Below are 2,842 nucleotides of genomic sequence, written 5' to 3' on the forward strand. Positions count from 1 at the left end.
TATGTTTGTATAATATATATTTAATTATTAAAAATTATCTAAATACGAAATATGTTCCAATTTGACCTTAACTTTATTTAAATTCTCTCAAATACAACGAAAAACTGGCAAAATTCCGTATCAGAAACAAAAAATCATTTCATTTCACTCCATAATGCAGTTTTTCCGCTAAACCACTTGAGTGTCGTTTTAATATGAAAACTCAACCACCTCACATTAATTGTGCAATTCACTTGTGCAAAATTAAAACTTATTTAATTGTGGAAAAAAGTAACTTTTTGTCGCAAATTTCCCGCTACCAAAAATAATTAATTTTCACTTAGTTTGACAGTATTACATAAACTAATATAATAATCTGTGCTAAAACCGAAACTTAGCCGTTTGCTAACATACAAACAGACTAACACAAACACAGGCATGAACACAGCTCATGGAAGAGAGCATGAGAGCACGAGCTTTGCGAATTTCGACTAAAAATTTTTGATGAATAATTTCTGGCCACTTCACTTTGCTACCCAACTTTGACCACCAGCTTTGGTTGTACGTAGAATAATGGCTCACACTGTACCTAAACGCTTTTGTGGGTGTGTATGTGTGTTTGCTAGGCAACTCAGCGCGCTCGTGACCGCAATTTAATTAAGTTATAATGACAACCACGTGGTGCTTAGGAGTCACTCACTAAAAAGTAAAAGAGCAAAAACAAATAATCAATATATTTATGAATACAGCTATCATATATGTATGAACGTATATGTAAATGGGTCTCTGGATATATGCTTGCACTTTAGTAGAATATCACTTGGTTTTTTGCAACTTTGCAACTTTCTTTAGCAAAAATAAAGAATAAAGCAGTTTTCTACAAAGATTGGCATCCGTGGTTGAAAATTATGACCTATGAGACGACTAGAAAAGTTCATTTAAAATGGATATTACCCTTATCCGAAGCACTTCGTCATTTGGAGTACCACTCTACACACCAATGCTCAAGCACTTAAATTCTATACATTTAAAATTAAGTGTTGGAAATATGACAATCTTTACTAGCAACTCCAAAAGTTGGAGGCTGTCAAATTGAGCTCGAGGCCTCTATTTTCAACTATGAATGGAAGTTGCATTATTTTGGGACCCATCCAAGAAATTCTGGGATGGTAGATAGATACTAGATTGCTTTGGAGATCGTTTGAAACATCACTTTTATGATTTCATTCAATGTGGTTGCTTTGAAACCTGTCAATCTTTTCTAGAAATCCGAAAGTATACTGAACTCGATATCTTAGCTTTCAACTATGCACGGAATTGGCATAACGTTATGACTCAACCTTAAAATTCTGGGATAATTTTAGTTACTAGATCCCTTTTGGGATCGTTTGCTACACTAATTTTTAACTTAAGATCCGCATATTAAAGACCTAGTTTTTCAATTTTCTATTGAAAAAATTCTTTTTTCCCTACTGGATAGGCGGAGGCACTATGTATCTTGTATTCTAATGCATAAGTTGCCTCACGGAACCAGCATACTAGAACAAGTAGGATCATCGTCTGCGGTATAGAAGAATACGAGTATAGCCGAATAAACATAGCTAGTTTGATAACATAAGAAAAATCTGATATAAGAACTGATTAGAAGATTAACTTTACTTCTAAAAAACCTTTGCTTTCGCGTCGTTGTTATTGTAGCGGCAGAACTCTGCGAATTGACAGTTTTGACCAGTTAAAATCTGGATCCGTTACGGTTACGTAGACCCGGCAGGCATGGGAATAGCTTACGCCTTATATTATTCCACTGGTCTCTTAGACTTGACTGAGTTCGTACAAAAAGTTCGGAGCTAAGAGTACCACCAATGAGTTCAGTTTTTTTTATTTTCTGTCGCACCAATTGAGACGATACTAATCCATAATTATATCTCAAGATAAAATTAGTGAAATCTCAGCAAATTGGAAAACCTTAATGAAAAACTAATATTTTGCGACGGGTTACGCGCAATCTATGGTTTGTTGATGAGGCTTTGATAGCATTTATCCAAATATTATCTGCATAGGTTTCAAATCTGATGTAGATCGTTGGAACCTTAGGCATATTTTGCGGTTGGCAGGGTTCCCAATAAAATTTTCTCGATGTTACTATGTTATGTACTTAGTATAGTTCTAAGTGCTTTGAGTATGTTTTCGAAGAATCTGAAGAGCTTTGGAATTATAGGATAAATTGGTTTAGTAAGTGTGTGGTATAGTCATCGAGAGCCTTAAGGTTACATCAGGCGTTCAATCGGCAGTAATACATTCTAGGTGCTTTGAGTATGTTTTCGAAGAATCTGAATCTGAGAATGAAATCATAGGAAAAATTGGTTTAGTCAGTATTTTGTATAGTTATCGAGAACCTTGAATTCTCATCAGACGTTCCATCGGCAGTGTTCCAAGGCATCGGTAGTTTAACTAAGATATTAGTTCAAGTTCTGTCCATTGCCAAAGGTTAGTAACGAAGTGTACCTGATGTAATGTTACCAAAATTTTGGGCTTATTAGTAGAGATTTTTTCACCATGACCAGCCTTTTGAGGTCTTCTGGTGATATACTATACATACTAGAGTTATAAAGGTTTCGAAGACAAGGTACTGGGTACTTTAAGTTTAAATTCCATTTTAATTTTAAGTTTCCTTTCATAATTAAGTGCTAATTGGGTAGTGAACTTTGAAAGCAATAGGAATCCTGAGCTCTCAGAGTGAAACAGATAACGAAGTGGCTTCTGTTTAAGACTCCAAAGGTGATATAAAGAATGAAATAGGTATATAGATACAGAGGAAGCCTTTTACATTTTTCATTCCGGTCAGTATTATATCATGTTTGCG

This window comes from Bactrocera dorsalis, chromosome 4, assembly GCF_023373825.1.
Source record: "Bactrocera dorsalis isolate Fly_Bdor chromosome 4, ASM2337382v1, whole genome shotgun sequence".
NCBI lineage: Eukaryota > Metazoa > Arthropoda > Insecta > Diptera > Tephritidae > Bactrocera > Bactrocera dorsalis.